General features: G+C 47.3%; 1 long non-coding RNA gene across 1 annotated transcript; it reads left to right on the top strand.

The window, feature by feature from the left end:
- The first annotated feature begins 551 nt into the window (after nucleotides 1–551).
- On the top strand, nucleotides 552–17,804 carry LOC148683530 (uncharacterized). The gene is made up of 2 exons (XR_015947113.1): nucleotides 552–631; nucleotides 17,581–17,804. It is a non-coding gene; the product is annotated as an uncharacterized LOC148683530 (long non-coding RNA).
- Nucleotides 17,805–19,605: the final 1,801 nt, after the last annotated feature.

The raw sequence follows: 19,605 nt of genomic DNA, 5'->3' as shown, positions 1-19,605 counted from the left end.
AGCTGAATAAAGAGCATGAAATTCACTCTCGACTCCGAGTATATTTCACCACCTCAGCTGGCAGAACTGGCAGCGTTACAGGTGCTGGGAAAAGTCAGGAGAGAAGGAAAGGCCAGAGCACCTCCTTTGCCTGCAGAAGGTCCCAGGTTCAGTCCCCGGCATTTGCAGGGAGGGCTGGGACTCCTCCCTGTCTGAAAGCCCAGAGAGCCACTCCCAGTCAGTGTAGACAACACTGGGCTAGATGGACCAATGGTCTGACTCGGAGTAAGGCAGTTTTGTAACTGGGTGGCGTATATAGTAATACTTTGAGGCTAAATGTCAGCAGAGAAGGCAGGTTTTCAGATCAACCTCTGGGATTGAGCCCCTTGTGAATTCAGGCCTGCTTCACCCTCCCTCCTCTGTCTCTCCCTTTCGAAGCTCCCAGCCCTGCCACACAGTCACATGCATGCTGGCTGGCGCTCCAGCTCATTGGACAAAGTACAGGAGTTTCTCATTAACCAGGAATGAGAAGGCTGTCTTAATCCAGCTGCAGAGGCGGGGGCGGGGGGGAGCGAGAGAACGAACAGGAAGGGGGTTTGGAGCAGAGAGGCTGATTCGGTACGAAGCAGCTGTTTGGGGAGGCACCTCGTAGGTAAAGCCTGGCTCATTTCTGAGTTTGGGGGCTTTGCTAAGAGAAGCTATTGGCCTTGATTGTATTCCCAGAGCTGGGGGTGGGGGGTGGGGTTTGCAAAGTTTGTATCAATCTATGTGTTTTATCTAGGGATGGGCTCCAACAATGTCCTCACTCTCTCTGTTTCTCATTTTGCCAATCGTAAGTTCAGTTCTCCACATTTCCACATCAGTTTGTGCTTTTTTAAAAAAGGCCTCCTGGGTGTTTTAGTGTGTTTGTTGTTGTTGTTTAGTTGTTTAGTCTCTTTGTGACCCCATGGACCATAGCACACCAGGCACTCCTGTCTTCCACTGCCTCCCGCAGTTTGGTCAAACTCATGTTCGTAGCTTCGAGAACACTGTCCAACCATCTCATCCTCTGTCGTCCCCTTCTCCTTGTGCCCTCCATCTTTCCCAACATCAGGGTCTTTTCCAGGGAGTCTTCTCTTCTCATGAGGTGGCCAAAGTATTGGAGCCTCAGCTTCAGCTTCAGGATCTGTCCTTCCAGTGAGCACTCAGGGCTGATTTCCTTCAGAAGAGATAGGTTTGATCTTCTTGCAGTCCATGGGACTCTCAAGAGTCTCCTCCAGCACCATAATTCAAAAGCATCAATTCTTTGGCGATCAGCCTTCTTTATGGTCCAGCTCTCACTTCCATACATCACCATACATCATCATACATTTAGTGTGTTTAGTGTGTTTTAATATCCACACTTTTGTACACAATTGTGCCTCATCTAAGCATCTTTGCAGAGCAGGTTTCCCCTAATATAATACAATGTTACATTGCGGTGCACATTATTTTCATAAAGGAATGTGGTTTTATACACACTCTAGTATTTTTGGACTCGGGAGAAGGGCAGATTTTGAAGCATGACAGCCCTTTCCTTCTCAGTATTGTTTCAGAAAGTGGAATTATGTAAATTAGCCTTTAAATAGGAACTGAAATACAATTACCAGAGTGGCAGAACAGTAAATCTCTTCTCCTATAGAATGCTGGGAATTGTGAAGGGGTCTCCTCATAACTCTCAGCTCCCTTAACAAAATATTGTCCCCAGGATATCTGGGATCGGGGGGGGGGGAGGCTATGACTGTTTAAAATGGTTTGATACTGCTTGAAATATATAATGCAGTTGGTGCCTCACAGCAGGGGATGGGGAACATTTGAACCTTAGGAAAACACAAGAAGATAAGAAGAGCCTGCTGGATCAGGCCATTGGCCTATCTAGTCCAGCAATCTGTTCTCACAAGGGCTACCAGGATCTCTTGTGGGAAGCTGTCAAGTAGGACCCGAGCCCAAGATCCCTCTCCTCTGACCATGGAAGCAGAGCACAGGCATCACGGCTAGTAGCCAAAGGCTTCTCCTCCACGAATTTGTCCGATCCTCTCCTAAAGCCATCCAAGTTGGTGGCCACCACTGCCTTCTGTGGGAGTGAGTGGGAGTGGCTTATGCACTGTATGTAGAAGGAAATGTTTTTCTCTGTCCTGAATCTTCTAACATTCACCTTCATTGGTTAGATTACTGCAATACGTTATACGTAGGACTACCTCTGAAGATGGTTCGGGAACTTCAGCTAGGGCAGAATTCAGCGGCCAGGTTGCTCACCGGAGCAAGATGGTTTGAGCATATTACACCAATCCTGATCCGACTGCACTGGCTACCAATTAGATTCTGGGCCCAATTAAAAATGCTGGTTTTGACCTGTTGTTGTTGTTTAGTCGTGTCCGACTCTTCGTGACCCCATGGGCCATAGCATGCCAGGCACTCCTGTCTTCCACTGCCTCCCGCAGTTTGGTCAAACTCATGTTCGTAGCTTCGAGAACACTGTCCAACCATCTCATCCTCTGTCGTCCCCTTCTCCTTGTGCTCTCAATCTTTCCCAACATCAGGGTCTTTTCCAGGGAGACTTCTCTTCTCATGAGGTGGCCAAAGTATTGGAGCCTCAGCTTCATGATCTGTCCTTCCAGTGAGCACTCAGGGCTGATTTCCTTCAGAATGGATAGGTTTGATCTTCTTGATCTTCTTGCAGTCCATGGGACTCTCAAGAGTCTCCTCCAGCACCATAATTCAAAAGCATCAATTCTTCGGCGATCAGCCTTCTTTATGGTCCAGCTCTCACTTCCATACATCACTACTGGGAAAACCATAGCTTTAACTATACGGACCTTTGTCGGCAAGGTGATATCTCTGCTTTTTAAGATGCTGTCTAGGTTTGTCATTGCTTTTCTCCCAAGAGAAATATAAACCCTTAAAAGGCTCAGGACCACAATACCTCAATACCTGCTTCTTTCCATATGAACCTACCTGGACCCTGAGATTGTCTTCTGAGGCCCTCCTTCATGTGTGCTGCCTCCTCAAGAGGTGCGGAGGGTGGCAACACAAGAACGGGCCTTCTCTGCAGTGGCTCCCCGTCTGAGGAATGCTTTCCCCAGGGACGTTTGCCTGGCTCCTTCATCACACACCTTTAGGCGCCAGGCAAAAACGTTCCTTTTTAACCAGGCCTTTGATTGATCTGATTGACACCCTATGCCCTTTTAAAATGTAGCTCTTTTTTGGGGGTGTGTGTGTTATTGGATTGTTTTTATTTTGATTATATACTATAGATTGTGTTTTTTATGCTGATATTTTCTGTGAACCACCCTGAGACCTCTGGTTATAGGGCGGTATATGAACAACAACAAGAACGACAACAACAACAACAACAACAACAACAACAACTGGATTTCCATGAGATCTAATGCTTTGAGGGAAAAATATTTTGTTGGCAAGAATGGTTTGACAATGAAACCCATTATTTATAGCAGGGGTTGGCAAGGTTTACCTTGCCTGGGCCGGTTCACTCCAGCGGAGATCCATCCGTGGGCCGGATCGTGCATGTGCCCGCGATTTCCGGCGTCTGAGCATGTGCAGACACAATTTCTGGGACAGCAGAAGTGAGTCCTTGTGCTGCACTGCACCGGTTTAGCTCAGTGTGCAGGGACTTGGCGAGCGGGCGGCTTGGTTCGGGGGCGGCTTGTGGGCCAGTTAAATGACCCCCCATGGGCTGCTTGTGGCCCATGGGCCTTAGGTTGCCAACCCCTGATTTACAGGAACAATAGGCTCTTTTTCCTCAATGGGGGCATTAGGGAGGGGCTCCAGATGTTCCAGCATTGGATTTCCCACACCTGTGGCCTCAAAAGCCTTCTCCCCTAGCTCTGTGAGCCAGCCAGATTCTCCATCCCCCCACGGAGCCAGTGGCAATTGTGCACCTAGCCCTTTCCTTCCAAGCAATGGATGCCCTGAATGACCGAAGTGGAATCTACACACACATTTTAAAAAAATCAAAAAAAAATCTGAAAGCGTTTTAAAAAAACACATTGAATTTTCCATAAGGCTCACCATCGCCATCTAGTGTCACATTATATATTGCACTTGAAACACACTTAAAACCTTTTAGTTGCAGCTGTATAGCTGAGTCCCAAGTGAGGCCAGCTTTTTGACACAAAGAGAAATATGCCTTAGATGGGGGAAGGGGAAGTCTGCCAGAACTGGAGGCTCATAATCTCTCCCAAGGAGATAACAAGGGGAGCTGAGTGTGCCAAGAAATTTCCCAGCATGCAAAGCCACAGGGCCGCCTCCCCACCCACCTTCAGGTCTGGCTACAAAGAGGTTCCTCTGCCATGGAAATAAATGAGTATTGTGGCTGACCATCAAGTCACGCAAGCCTGGGATGGGAGTGGGAGCAATGGATGGGATGGAATGAAGTAGCCCTTTATCCAAAGATTGCTTCCTCCGGAGGCGAGGGCAGGGCTGGCATTTTTGGGAAGGCTGCAGCAATCACAAATGCATGGGAGGCGCTGGCTCTGGTTGGAGGGAGCTTTGTAAACTCCTTGTGAATGTTCCACAGCCTGCTATGAGGTATGAAAGAGGGGAAATGAGATTCTAAAGCACCCTGAGGCCACTTTAAAGAGTCATGACTTCGCCTAAAGAATTCTGGGGACTGTAGTTTGTTAAAGGTGCTAGGAGTTGTTAGGAGAGAATTCCCAGAGTTCCCTATGAATACAGATTGATTGTTAAACTGCTCTGGGAATTGTAGCTTTGTAAGGGAAGCCTGATGCAGAAGGTTGTAGCTGTGATTGGAGTCAGAGGAGAATTGGTGGGGCTGTTCAAGTGCACAGGACACTTTCAGATGTTGGGGGCTGGAAAAACGTGGGGAACTTTAGATCACATTCACACCAAACTGTTAAAGTGCTCTGATACCACTTTAAACTTTTGGTTCCCCCCCCCAAAGGAATTCAGGGAGCTGTAGTCTATTAGGTAAATACGTAAAGGACCTCTGGACTGTTAAGTCCAGTCAAAGGCGACTATGGGGTTGCAGTGCTCATCTCACTTTCAGGCCGAGGGAGCTGGCGTTTGTCCATAGATAGCTTTCCGGGTCATGTGGCCAGCAGGACTAAACTACTTCTGGCTCAACCAAACACTGTGATGGAAACCAGAGGGCATGGAGATGCCGTTTACTTTCCCACCACAGCCGTACCTATTTATCTACTCAAACTGGCATACTTTCGATCTGTTAGGTTGGCGGATTTGAACTGTCGACCTTCCGGTCTGAAAGCCCAAGAGGCTCAGGGGCTTAAACCACAGAGCCAGCCACGTCCCTTGTAGTCTATGAAGGGTACTGAGAGTTGGTAAAGATAAAGGGACCCCTGACCGTTAGGTCCAGTTGCGGATGACTCTGGGGTTGTGGTGCTCATCTTGCTTTACTGGCCGAGGGAGCTGGTGTACAGCTTCTGGGTCATGTGGCCAGCATGACTAAGCCACTTCTGGCAAACGAGAGCAGCGCACAGCAACGCCGTTTACCTTCCTGCTGGAGCGGTACCTATTTATCTACTTGCATTTTGACGTGCTTTTGAACTGCTAGGTGGGCAGGAGCTGGGATCAAACAACGGGAGCTCACCCAGTCACGGGGATTAGAACCGCCGACCTTCTGATCGGCAAGCCCTAGGATCTGTGGTTTAACCCACAGCGCCACCTGCGTCCACCGAGAGTTGGTAAAAGGCCCCTATTATTCTCCCAAAGCTGCAATTCTAAAAGTCCCCTATGAAGAGGGATGGTCCTCACATTAAGTCACTGCACTTGCCACATGATAGCTTAAAGCATCCTGGGTGCAAGGAAAGCCAAGTATTCAGCAGACCCAAGGAAGAGCTATCTTGCATTGTGGGTTGGACTTTGGGTGAACATCAGAAGCAGGGCAAACTTTCCTCTGCTGGGTAGTGAGCTTGGATAAAGTGGTGCCCTTTCCTCCCTCCCTCCCTCCCTCCCTCCCTCCCATTTCTTTTCCTCCCCCCCACCCCAAATGTCTTGCTGAGGGGTGAAGGGCAGGTCAGGACAGACAAAGCCCCTGCCCCCATTGCCATGGTGACATTAATTCAAGCCGGGTTCAAAGGAAATTGTTCCAATCAAAGCTAACAAGCCAGAGTTGGAGCCCGGCCTAGCAGGGGGAAAAAGCTCTGTTTTGAGAAAAAATTGGGACCAGCATTTTGTGCACGGAGGCGGAGAAGGGAAGAGAGGAAAGCACTTGTGTTTTTTTGGGTGGCGGGAGCCTACATTCTAGCTCAAGGAGTTCAAAACAACCTGACCTCCCCAGTTCTCCAGCATAGGGAGGGGGAGCCCCCTTTTGATTGGAAAAGCAAATAACTCCAGCCAATTGGCACCTCCAGTTTGTCTACCATTGAGCAGATTCTAACAGGCTACTGCTACATTCAAAGCTCAGGTGCTAGAAGAAAATGGAGATGTACAGGGATGGTGGCAGCTAGGAATGAGTAAACCTGTCAATTTTGGTTTCTCTCAGTTTATCATTTTTTCAATCGACTGCTTCCCACATTTCCACATCAGTTTGACGATTATTATTGCTATTATTGTTATTATTTTGCAAAGTCTTCAGAAAAATCCATCTGGATTTTTGTGCAATTTTCTCCTAATGTACGCAATTTTTGTATGCCATTTTGGCTCACATAAACATTTTTAATGTTTTCCCCAAAGCAATTTCCCCATGTCTAATGCATTTAGTATGTTTTCGCTAATATATCTGCACATACAGTATATGCGTTTTTGTACACATTACTTGGCTGGAGAACCACACTGCAAAATTTAGAGAACCATGGTTTTTCAAAGGATGGCTACGTCTTTTGATTCACACATTTTTTGGAAGGTGGGATTTAGCTCAGTTTGCCTTTCCCCCACTCCTAATGATGACTGACTGGATCAGGGCATTAGGATGAGTGCAGGAGAAGTTCCCAGGTTCAGCCACCAGTAGCATCTCCAGGCAGGGCTGGGAGAGACCCCAGTCTGAAACCACAGAGAGCCATTGCCAGTCATTGTAGACAATTCAGAGCCAGATGGGACATTGGTCTAACTCAGGGAAAGGCACCTTGCTTTGCTTCTGTCTTCTATGCTAACCCTCTGCTAGATTGGCCCTGCAGGGGCAGAAAAGAGGCTTTCAAAACTGACACCCACCAAGGGAAGCAGCATCTCCTTTTTTATGGCAGCTGCAGAGAAGTGAGACTGTCCCAATAGGCACAGAACTCCTGCTGAATTTTGGTGAATTTCGCATCCTGCAGAAACTCATCATGCCAGACTCTTTGAGAAGCAATAGACCACACACCAGCAGGTGGCGCTCCAGAATACAAAGTGTGCTTGCCTCCTCTCTGTTGCAACTCTTTCTACTGCCTTATAAGTGTTCCAAAGTTCTGCTCTGTGTTATCTCAGTGATCCTTACAAGAGCCCTGAAAAGTATTGTTATCCCTACACGTCTGGGGGCTCAAGCTGGGTGAAGCAAGATCTGGGAACTAGACATGTCCTTTCCTTGGGCTGGGGAAAGATTGGGCAATGCCTTGCACTATAGGGCAAGGCAAACTGAATCTGCTTTTCCTCATCTAGTGTTAATATAGCAACTGAGCTCTTAAGCAGCTTGCTCTAACAGGTGAGCTCTTGCAAAACTCACCTTAATTTCCAGTTGCTTAAGAAAGATTTGTGGATAAATACTTTGCGATACTTTTAGTAGACTTTACAGGAAGCACACGTTAGCATCAGGGTGAGGTGGGGTGGGAAAAATATAGGTGGGTCTTCTTTGGCCATCTTTTGTTTGGTTGCAGCTGGAATGGTGTTCTGCTGAGCCGCTCTCCTCCTCTGCTCTAGCCAGAATGCTTCAGGTGGAATGCGGCTCTAGCCAAGCTTGGAAAGATCTTCTCCCATATAAGGAATCAAAGGGAATCTCAAAAGTGCTTCAAAGCCTAGAGGCTAATGAAGAACTCCTGGGGAAAGAGCTGGCAACAGTTTCTGTAGCTCTCCGCAAGCACGCGTCCCCCCCCCCACTTATTTCACAGCATTTTAGACACCATGTTTGTTTAATCCCTGCAGGACTGTCATCCATTTGATGAGTGCTGTTCGCTCTCTCTGCTCTCTGATGTGAACATCTGAAGAGATGCATTCTTGAACAGTTTTAAAACCACTCCGCTCCCATTTCCAGACTTGCTCCCAAGGCACAAGAGCATGTATAGAGAGCAAGGCGCTGCAGGGAGGCATCTCACCACCCAACCTGTTCCTTCAAAACCTTCCATGGCCTCCCCACCCCACTCAACCAGGTGCCCTGTCAGAAAAAGTGCTACAGTATGATGGTACATGTCAGGAGCCACTCCTTGGGGCTGAGGTCCTTTCACCCCCAATAAAATATTTGAGGGGGCTGCCCCCAAGTTGATGGACATGTGTCACATCTTGTGATCAGGATGGGATTTACATTTCCCTTCCATTAGAATATTTTATTCAAGTTGGCAGCCCTGAAACATGCGCAATTTCAATTTTATGCAGTTGAAGACCAGCCAGCTGAAATCACATAAATTAAATGCATGGAAGGTGGAGAGTTTAAAAGCTCTTTTTGTCCAGGATTTTCCCAGTGCAGAAAGAACTTTTAAGTTCTCCATCTTGCTTATTGGGCTCTGGAATGCTTTTTCATGGGCTCTGGATGTTCATGCAAGATCTCAGATGGCCCCGCAAGACCACGCAAGAGCATCCTAGAGCTCTTTGCCTTGCTTGGATGGACGCAAAGCCCACTGAGTGCATGGCTCCAGAAAGGTCATGCGGGGTGGCTCCAAGAAAGTGGTTCAGGTATGCATGTTTTTGCAGATATGCACCAACCTCAGAATATAACCCCTGCACAAGATGTGATTGTACCGCACATAAATGCAAGGCAATGAGCACAATCAGCACATCATCCCTCTGCTCTAGCTTGGCATCCCTGGCCATGACCTTCACTCCTCCCAACCCTACATGGGGATGCTGCTGGATTGAACCAAGGACCTTCTGCACACGAAGCAAAGGCTCTACTGCTGAGCTACACCCCTTCCCTTAAGACACAGAACCACAGGAAGCTGCCTTGTGCTGAGTCAGAAGAACATTGGCTCATCTACCTTACTTTTGCCTACACTGACAGGCAGAGACTGTCCCGGGTTTCAAGCAGGGGTCTCTACCAGCCCCAACCTGGAGATGAACATGGGGCGTTCTGCATACAAAGCAGATGCTTTGCTACTGAGCTTTTGCCCTATGGTGTTTTGAGTAGCTGCTTGCACTGACCAGAGTGCAAGCATATACAACAACAGAGAGCAGACAGATATAAATAGATAAAAATTACTCCCTATGAGCTGATACACAATAAATAATTCAGATATAAAACGGCTAAAATATATAAGTTAAAACCTTAACCACTAATTTAAAACATATTAAGACATTGGCTGTTAGATTCATTCAAAGCTTGTCTCCTTAATTTTATGGCAGCCACTTTTCAGGTAATCTCTGGTTCCCTTTCCTCTATTAAGTATTTTAAGTAGGTAGCTGCTCTGGTAAAGGTGTGTTGTTGTGAAAGGAAGCAGGAAGCTCTGCCTGGTGCAAAAGTCTCACATGGCTCCAGAGCTCTAGTATTCCACCTTCAGTGCCCTCAATCTTCTGGCAACATCAGTCAAGACAATTCACTTTGCATGCCCCCCCCCCTCTTTCCTACTTCGTCCCACCCATGTTTTGGTGCTCATGCAGAAAACCCAGCAAAGTTGCATGCCATACCAAGACTTCATTCCCCACATGGGTGTGTGCCAAGATAAGGGAGGGTGTGCTCACAAAAGCACAGTAAGTGGCAGAGGTCAGGTGTGAGAGAGTTAGGTTCCCATGGGATGCAAGGATTAAGGGACTTGGCCAAGGACATCGGAGTGTGCAATAACAGATTTAGGTCAAAAGGCATCTCTCTTTCATCTCGGCTTGGTCACGTTGATCCAGTAAGCCTGAGAGTGGATCTCGTCATTTCTCATACAGGGATTCCAAGAAGCAAATGCCACCTGCAATGGAACCACAGCTAAATGTTTGGTTCAGAGGGAAATATCTATCTACCCTTCATAATACCCCCCGAAACAAATCATTCACCAACAAGCCCCTTTGTTCTGCAGACTGAAAAACATCACATCCATCTGATCCTGAGAACTTGCCCAACTATGATGATCTGAGATTTCTGATATGAAACAGTGAGATAATTCAGGATTTGCACCAATCTGGAAAGTTCCAAGGTGGTGATCCTCCCCCGGGCAGAGATTTGGAAGGGCACACTGTCCCCTAGCCCTCGCAAGGTGTAACTGCACATTACCTTGGAAAAGCATAGGTTGGGAGCTTGGCTTTGCTGTGGCAAAGCAAGTGTGGGGCAAAGAGAGAGTCCACCACCTTCCACGGGCTTCTGCTCCACTGTTGAATAGCTGTTATCTTCAGAAGGTTCTTCCTGATGGAATCTCCTTTCTTGTAACTTGGAACCATTGGATTGGGTCCTACGCTCCGGAGCAGGAGAAAACAAGCTTGTTCCATCTTCAATGTGACAACCCTTCATATCTCCTCTCAGTCTCCTCTTATCCTAGGCAAACATGCTCAACTCTCTCAACAGTTCCTCATAAGGCTTGGTTTCTAGACCCTGGATCATCTTGGTCACTTTCCTCTGCACACCTTCCAGCTTGTTACTATCCTTGTTAAACAGTGGTGGTACTCCTACTTCCCTTGATCTGGACACTATACTTCTCTTGATGCAGCCTAGAATAGCATTAGATGATGATGATGATGATGATTGCCACTGCATAACACTGTGGACTCAGCCCTGGCAATAAGGGCTCCTGTGTAGATAGGAAACACATCTGAGAAAGCTATCAAGAATGGTCTGCAGAATCCATCATATAACTAGATGTGTAGTGATTTTGAGCTCTGCCTGGGACAGGCCTCAGTGGGTGTAAATGAAAGATCAAAAGCTGGGGCATATTTCTAGAAATACTGACCGACTGGTAGGAAAAACAACAACAGCTGAGTAGTTGTTATTAATTCAGTGCCTTTTTTGCGTATAAGAAGAACAGACTAGCCAAGTTCCATAGAACATTCATCCCATCAAGTGGGTTCCCACCAGCTGGAGTTTATTTATTTACTTCCTAGGTCACAACGGGACTCTTGTGTATGCTTACAAATAATGCACAATAAAGATTTTAAATCTTTATTGTGCAAAGAACAAACCAAATTACGAGGGGGGAAGCTAGCAGAACCAAAATACAGATTTGGGACAATGTAAACATAAAATCAGAAGCCCTCGGTCAATTAAAAATGTTTTTGTAAAACAGGAAAGTTTGCCCCCCCCCCCGCCTTCTCTGAGGTAGGTGCTTCAGATCTGATCTGCACAGATCTTGCCACGCTGCCCCTCACAACATGGTGGCTGGCTCTGAGCTTGGTGGCGCAGCCTGATGATGTCATTCACCAGGTCACTACTGGGAGGGGGGAGAGAGGGAGAGGGAGAGGGAGAGGGAGAGGGAGAGGGAGAGGGAGAGGGAGAGGGAGAGGGAGAGAGAGAGAGAGAGAGAGAGAGAGAGAGAGAGAGAGAGAGATGGGCTTGCATACCTATTCCACAATAAAACTATTGTTAATAATGATGTTTATACCCCACCTATCTGACCGGGTTGCCCCAGCCACTCTGGGTGGTTTCTGACATATATAAAAACATAATAAAACATTAAGGATTTAAAAATCTGCCCTATGCCTTCAGATGTCTTCTGGAGGTTGTATAGTTTCTTATCTCCTTGGCTTGGAAGTCACATAACTCTATACCCTCCAACATTTCTCTGATGAAAATAGGGACATGCCAAGGGAAAGCGGGACATTCCAGGATCAAATCAGAAACCAGGTAAATCCGGGACTGCCCCTGGAAAATAGGGACACTTGGAGGGTCTGGGTTTGAAAGGGCCACAGTGCAGATTGAAGTCGGCAACAGCACTGGGTGAGTCTTGAGTGGCTGGCAGGATGATGGAGAGGGAGGGGGAAGGGGAGGAGGGCTGGTGCCCAACACTGGGGTCTTGCCCTATGATGTGCGAAGTAATGAAGAGGTGGCAGTAGTGCCTCTGAGCATGTATAGAGTGTGTGCATGTATTTCCACATCCCCACTTTCCCCCCAACCAAAAACAACTTGCATATCCTCCAACATTCCTCAGATGCAATCGTCCCTATTTACATTTGAGGAATGTTGGAGGGTATGGAAGCATTATTCAATGGCATGTTTCAACAAGGCAAAGACAGTCAAGGAGGGTTGCAGTCAGAGCAGCACTCTTGAGGGGTGTGGCCTGAGAAGAGGCCTGTGGGTCAAACTGAGAGGCCTGGAGGGCCGGATTTGTCCTGCAGGCCAGAGGTTCCTGACCGCTGCTGTAAATCCAAGGGTGGCTATTCTGGTTGAGCAAATTAGCGGATGTTCTCTTGAGCTGTTCTCTCTCTGCATTCCTGATTTCCTTATAGAGGCACAGAGACTAGTGCAGTCATGTAACAGAAGAGAGCCAGGGATGTTTCCCTTTCCCTGGCCTTTGTTTCATGGCATTTACATATTTGCAAATTTCTAAGAAAATATTTGCATATTTCAGGCCCGATCATAAAAAAAGAAGAACATTACCCTGGCGACATATGGCAAACTGAACAACCAGGAGGGACCCTTTGTGCTGCACGCTTGACAACATCTGGCAAACATATGCTGGCAAACATCTCATTCTCCACCCTGAAGGGTGGAGCAGAACACACTCGCCTTCATATGAGAGGAGCACAAGCATAAAAAAGTTCCTTTTGATTCCCTCCCACCCCACCCCATGCTTAAACATATAGATGTCTCATTTATAAAGTGGACTGGGGGTGGGGAAAAGATCCCTGTGGTTTGTACCATGAGGGGTGGGAATTCAACTTGCACAGATTTCACCAGATATCTGAGCAGGCTCTGAAAAAAGCAAACCAAGACAGTTTTATGGGATGTTCTGGTACAGTGGCCTTCACCTGGTTCAGGCACAAGACCCACCTCTGACTCCCGACCTACAACATGGGACCCACTTTCACATTGTCACTTTTGATTTATAGTTCATAGTGCACACTATTAATCCTAAAAAGGGCAATTAGCAGAGGGATGTGCAGAGTGTTGCCATAGCATCACTACTACGAAATGAAAAGCCGTCCTGCAATGTGGCAGAAGACACGAGTTATGTAATTGGCCAGAGAGATGTATATTATTTTTAAAGGGGGCTTTTGCCTTCCCTCTGCCACATTGGAGCACTCGTGGAAACGGATAAAATGAGCATCTCATCAGAAGAACACGTCCCAGTGCAGACACACATGTAGTGCTCCTTTGGCCTTGGCAGCCTGAGCTGAAATGCAACATGGTGGCAACAGCTGTGCTTCGACCCACCTGTGAGTGTCCCAACCCACTGGCTGAAGACCTATGCGGCAATGCACTCATGACCTGTGCGACGGACCCCTCCTCTGACTCTCAGATTCCCCCTGTTGCTTTTTATTTCTCTGTGTCGAAGAGCAGGGCTCTCTTAAACTCCTGCCCCACCAGTACTTCGAGGTCCGCCTAAACTAGTAATCTTCCCTTCCACTCAAGGTCTCTTAACAACAAGGGTACCCCTATCCAGCTACCGTGGCCAGTTACAGGCTTGGCTCTGGGTTACTGGGAATAAAGATGCTTTTTACCTCAAGTCCAGGGCTTCCATCACTTAGAGTCCCTCCCTGTTACTGTTACCTCAGCACACAGGGCAACTATGTGGCACTCCTGAGCTTCTCGTCCCTTCACCCCTCTTTCGTGTAACTCGAGGACCTGACTTATCAACCTGTAAGTCCTAGTGCAGGCACCCCCAAACTTCGGCCCTCCAGATGTTTTAGACTACAATTCCCATCTTCTCTGACCACTGGTCCTGCTAGCTAGGAATCATGGGAGTTGTAGGCCAAAACATCTGGAGGGCCGCAGTTTGGGGATGCCTGTCCTAGTGTCTCTTTCTTCAAGTTCACCACCTTTTGAGCCTGCCTGGATCAAACAGTTGACGGCATTTCTTTGTGCAACAAGAACAATACTTTATTTTTAATATAACACATCGGTTTCAGTATTTCCTTTGTTTACAATATCATGTCTTCATTCAGAGGAATAACAATAATTCCAACTCCATCTCTCCTAGTCACCACTATCCTGGCCCCACACCCTCTAACTTCCAATCACCACTCTCTCCCGCCCTCTTCTCCTGACCAATGGCTGCTCCCTCCTTTTAAAGTGCGGAATGTCCCACCTTTCAGCAGCCAACTGTCACTCTAACGGAGTGAGTGCAATTTAACTCTTAACACCCTGGAGATATTCCCAAGCCCTTAAACTAAGCCTAATCCGTCACACCCTGCTTGCGGGCTTTCAGTAGGCATGTGTTCATCCACTGCGAGAACAAAATGCTGGCCAAAATGCTGGCCAGGATCCAGCAGTGCTCTTCTTATGTGAATGAGCATCCATGACCGGGCCAAGCGCACACTCAAGCTTGCCATCTTTTCTTTTTGCAGTGCGTGGCTGGTGCCCCTTGAGACTGGTAGGGTGGAAGGCAGGGAGACCAACAGCAGGTGGCGCCAGAGCCAATGACAGCCACAGTCAACTAAGGGCACATTCACACCCTTCATTTAAAGCACTATGACACCACTTTAAGCAGCCATGCTTCCCCCACTGATTCCTGGGAGCTGTAGCATGTTAAGGCTGCAGAGAGTTTTTAGGAGACCGCCGCCGCCCATTCCAGAGCTATAATTCCCAGAGTTTCTTGGGGAAATGACTTGATTGTTACACAGCTCTGGGAGCTGTAGCTCTGGGAGGGGAACAGGGGCCTTCTAGCAATGCCCAGCACTCTTAGCAAACTACAGCTCACATAATTCTTTGGAGGAAACTATGGCTATGGTTGCTGACAGTGGCAGGAGACTGCTTTGAGTGTCTGGTGTGAATGTGGCCTAAATCTAGTGTTGTCGCCTTCCTCCTCCCTGCTCAGTTTTGCAAAGGCAACAGTGCAACGGAGGAAGAGGAGGCAGGCAGCCAATTCCATATCCCAGACTGCTTGTAAGTCAGAAGGCGGGCAGATGGGGGCTGGCTGAAGGCAGAGTGGTGGGGCAGTGCCTCCTTTGCCCTAATGGGACAACTTCCTTACTCTCTCTCTTTGCCTTGCTCTTGCAAGCTTCTTGAAGCCTGCAGAAAACTCAATGTCTGCACGTCAAGCTACTGCTAAATGCACAGGAGCGGAGGAGCGGGGGGGGGGAGGTGGATTCCCAGCCCAGGGTGCCTTAACCCTTGCCGCTTGCCGCAGCCCTATAGATTTTGCTGACTGAAACCAATCCAATTGCAAATGCTTTCAAAAGGGTGTCCACGAGTCCTTCTTGGGGAAGGCCCCTTCTTTTGCACGGAGCACAAGCTAGGCATGCAGAAGGCTCCTGATTCAACCCCAGTGATCTCATCCTAAGCACATCTAGGTACTTTGCAGGCAGAACACCCCCAGGTTTAACCCCCAGCATCTCCAGGTAGGGCTGAGAGAGAATCTTGTCTAAAATTCTGAAGAGCCACTGCTGATCAGTGTAGCCTGTACTGAGTTAGGTAGACCCAATGGCGGAGGAAGAGGAGTGTGTGGGGAGCACACCACCCCCGGCAGAGCGATCCCGGTGGGGTGCCATCCAGGCTGTCCCTCCCCGCCCGCCCGCGCTGGGCGCCACGCCTCTGCAGGTTGTGTGCCACACCCCCAGGACATGCGCCAGCCCCACCCATGCCTGCTCTCCACCCCCTGGTGCTGGAGCATGAAGCTCCGCCACTGGGAAGACCAATTGTCTGTTTCACCATCGCTTCTTTACCTCCGAGGATGTCTGTGCATTGCTTAAGCTTTCTTCTTCTTCTTCTTCTTCTTCTTCTTCTTCTTCTTCTTCTTCTTCTTCTTCTTCTTCTTCTTCTTCTTCTTCTTCTTCTTCTTCTTCTTCTTCTTCTTCTTCTTGTGTTGTTGTTTGCTGATGGACCTAAAGGACCCCCTTCCCCATGCTCTGAGCCCAAGAGGTACCAGAACTCTGACATCCTTCAATAAGGAGTTGAATTGCTACTGCTATGAGATTGATTCCTAGCTCAGAGGTTATCCCCTCTCCTGGTGTTTATATGTGTACCTATGAGGACACCTAGTGGCTGATGTGGGGAAACTCAGCACACGCCCTGGCTCCTGTTGCAACAATGTTGAGTAGTACATTAATTATAATTATGTCTGCCTGAATTATGACACAAGACTGTGTTTCAGTTAATTTCAGCAAGATTCAGGACATCCCTCTAAGCTTCTACTAATTGAGGGTGTGGGTCTATTATTTCGCCCCCTCCCCCGATGCAGGGCCCAGGGTGTGTTGTCTGTTGAACTCTGATTGCAGAGTTCAGACTCCACACAGGTGCTCTTAGGGTTAGGGTTGCCAAACTCAATAGAGGACAGGACTTCTGTGCCTTTAATTGCCCTGCTCTCTTTTGAGTCTGGAAACCTTAAAGAGAAACCAGCAGACCCTTTGTTTAATTTCCAAGCAAAGGGTCTGCTGGTTTCTCTTTAAGGTTTCCAGACTCAAAAAGAGAGCAGGACAATTAAAGGCACAGAAGTCCTGTCCTCTATTGAGTCTGGCAACCCTACTAGGGTAACTGGGTGATTAACTGGGTCTATACAATTCGCTGGCAGGGTCCTAAATACAAGCCTGCAGCAGGGTTTCTCCCAGAACCTAAGCCAAGTGAAGACAAGGAACAGGGAGTCTCGCTTGTCATTAAGGGAATTTACAGGCTCTGGCTTGAAACACATCCCTAAATAGAAAGGGGAAAAGCTGCCTTATACTCAGCAAATCCACCTGCCCATCTACCTCAGTATTGTCTACACTGACTGACAGCAGCTTCTCCAGGACTGCCTGCAGGATTCTCTCTCAGCCCTACCTGGAGATGCCAGGGATTGAACCTGTGACCTTCTGGCATGCCAGGCAGATGCTCTGCCACTGAACTACAGCCTTCCCAATAGCTGGTGATGCTGCTCATTTCTTCTTCAGGATGTATCGTAGGCCTTCCATTCTTTGGACCCCAAAGACTTCAAGTATCTAGAAAAGCTTAGATTGCCTTCTGTCCGCAGCTGTGCTGCCTACTGGAGACATCGTTTGTTCCCAGAGGTACTGAGAAGAGGGAGTAGCTATTATAATCTTGCAAGGGGTCTTCAAGGAATAAAATCACATATTGTGGATTATTTGCTTATTTAGGCCTACTCAGGAATCACATTTTCAAATACAGCCATACATTGGAAACCGAACAGCTTGGTTTCTGAACGTTTTGGCTCCCGAACATCGCAAACCCGGAAGTGAATGTTCCGCTTTGCGAACAATTTTTGGAAGCCAAATTTCTGAAAGGGCTTCCACGGCTTCTGATTGGCTGCAGGAGCTTCCTGCAGCCAGTCAGAAGCCACACTTGGTTTTCAAACCTTTTGGAACGGATTCTGTCCGACTTCCAAGGTACGACTGTAATATACTAGCTGCCTACCACTCATCAGGGCTAGCAACCTGCTAGTGACATGAGATTTTCTATCACAGATGTCAATGTGGAACAGAAGAAGTCTTGAGGATGCCATTCCCGGCCAAGAGGGAGAAAGAGGTCTGGGGAAGAAGGTATAAAGTCCCCCAGAGTTGGAGACATGAAAGAGTGACCAGAGGAAATGGGAGCACATCTTAATCAATGACAAACATGTACCCAAAGCTCCCAACATCATTTTTTTAATATAAAAAAACTTTATTAAAGATTTTCGTTGGTTACAAAAGTACGTGCTTTGTCTCTTTTTTCAGGTTGTAGAGTCTTTTCTACAGATCAGTTACATTCAATGTGAGACATAAATGCAGACAGTATATGCTTAGGGGAGAAGAGAGGTGGGAAGAGGGGGTGGAGTGGTAAATACTTAGTGTATTGTGGGGTTTTGGTGTCAACGTCACTTGGGCAAGAGAATTTCTATTCATTTACTATTTTTCCTTGGCAGCGAGAGAGGTGGAGGGGCAGGGCATGGTTGCTTGCCCTTTTTTGACTGCAGTGAGAGTTGTTTGTGTATGTTGGGGGGAGGGAAGAGAGAGATTGTCCCCAATATCATTTTTAGGGCAACCATGACAGCCTAGGAGTAGACTACTTAAGAAGTAGTGTTCTGCCCCTGTGCAAAATTTCTCAGTCAAAACTTCATCCTGGCCATTAACTGTGGGTCAGGATAGATCAGGGGTCAGCAAACGTTTTCAGCAGGGGGCCGGTCCACTGTTCCTCAGACCTTGTGGGGGGGGGGGCGGACTATATATTTGGGGAAAATATGAAGCAATTCCTATGCCCCACAAATAACCCAGAGATGCATTTTCAATAAAAGGACACATTCTACTCATTTAAAAACACGAGGCAGGCCCCACAAATAACCCAGAGATGCATTTTCAATAAAAGGACACATTCTACTCATGTAAAAACATGCTGATTCCCAGACTGTCCGCAGGCTGGATTTAGAAGGCGATTGGGCCGCATCCGGCCCCCGGACCTTAGTTTGGAGACCCCTGGATTAATCCGTCAAAGTGAAGTTCTCTCCATTTGTTTATTTATTGCATTTTTATCCCACCCTTTCCCCCAAGGGGTTCAAGGCGGCACACATGGTTCTCCCCCTCCTCACTGAATTAGTCGCAACAACCCTGTGAGGCAGTTTAGGCTGAGAGGTGGTGACTGGCCCAAGGTCTCACCCAGTGACCTTCATGGCTGAGTGGGGATTTCAACCCTGGTCTCTCAGGACCTAGTCTCACACTAACCATTACGCATTTCTGCATCTCTTCATTATTATTATTATTTTTTAAAAGTGATGTAAACTTGCCAGCAATTTAGTGTGCCTTTCTCCTAATAGTTTCCCCTGCGTCATTCTGTTTCAGAAACATATTTAGGTTAACATTTTAAATTTAATTGGAATTTTATCCAGAGGGTTTTCTGCTGTGCTCTTCTTAATGCAGCTTATCTATGTCTGTAAAATATTGTTGTCAAATTTATATTAGGTGCTCAGGCTAATTTGCCCGAGGTGCGAACATACACATCTATTCTATCAATGAATATGAAGCAAATGTTGCCCTTCCTGTCCTTTGATTTTAAATGGTTTGGGAAATGTTGAGAGAAAAAATTCAATAATTATTGTGATTTTTATCATTGATTGATTGATTGATTAACCACCCTTTACCCCAAGGTCCCAAAACAGGTTACAATTAAAACCAAATATTAAAAATAAAAATAAAAATTAAAGCAACTTGAAGTCACAGAAATAAGGTGGGCTCCCAATCTGCTTGTGGCAAGGGGATGTGACTTCTGCTTTGGTATAACTTTATTTTCTTACCCTAATTTTGTTTTTATTTTAATCCTGGCTCTTTATCCGAAAACAATTCCAGTGCAAGTTACACTGTATTGGTTCTTCTGGCCCCTTGGGTTTTCTGGATGAAGAAATGACAGGGCTGTTGCACAGGCCAGCCCTCACCAGCATAGCTGCCAAGTTCTCCCTTTTTTTAAGGGAAATTCCCTTATGCTGAATAGGCTTCCTCGCGAGAAAAGGGAAAACTTGGCAG

Source organism: Zootoca vivipara, chromosome 14, assembly GCF_965207765.1.
Source record: "Zootoca vivipara chromosome 14, rZooViv2.hap1.1, whole genome shotgun sequence".
In the NCBI taxonomy this organism is placed as follows: domain Eukaryota; kingdom Metazoa; phylum Chordata; class Lepidosauria; order Squamata; family Lacertidae; genus Zootoca; species Zootoca vivipara.
This window is presented reverse-complemented; position numbering and strand designations above follow the sequence as displayed.